This window comes from Cnephaeus nilssonii (genome assembly GCF_951640355.1).
Source record: "Cnephaeus nilssonii genome assembly, chromosome: 1".
NCBI classification, from domain to species: domain Eukaryota; kingdom Metazoa; phylum Chordata; class Mammalia; order Chiroptera; family Vespertilionidae; genus Cnephaeus; species Cnephaeus nilssonii.
The window spans coordinates 41,898,537-41,899,209 of NC_137072.1; positions in this window are offsets into that span (position 1 = coordinate 41,898,537).

Below are 673 nucleotides of genomic sequence, written 5' to 3' on the forward strand. Positions count from 1 at the left end.
TGTAGCATCGGAAATTCTGATCAAACCGCCTGAAGAGATCATTCGGAAACAAGACCTAGACTGGGCGAGAAAATTTAGAACAGCCAACAAATCAATAATGTTGGAGGCAGTTAAACATCTCCAGCCATTGGTATTTACATACTCGCCTGTTGTCAGATAAGGAGCTGGGAAATTGCCTGCCAGGGTTGAGATCATAATCCAGAGCGAGAAAGTAAATGGTAGCCCGAAGCCCGTCCCGCGGGCTGTAAAATAACACTGTACCTTTCCCAAATCCTGACTCTTTGGGTGCGCGAGGGCTGGCCGAGGTCACCCCACATTTGTCCCCGGTCTTGCCCCTCTTTGATCAGAAAATGTTACGTCCTCCCGGAGCCTCACAATGGGATTCTTGTTCTAACAGTTCTGTCACTTGCTTCCAAATACGAAAGGAGGGGATATAATTCAGAATCTCACTAAACATTCCCTGACTCTTTGCAGCCAAGTAGCGCTCTTCCTGGGCTGATTGGAGGGGAGGGGGTGTTTATTTCCCGGTGTCCCCCGCACAGTCAACCCCATGGTAGAAAAGACAGAAAGAAGAGCTAGGGGAAAATAGTCCAGTGGAAGGTTGTTATCTTCAGACTTGTTTCAAAATTTTTTGGAAAAGTAAAAAATGATGTGCACACCAGAGGAAAAAAAA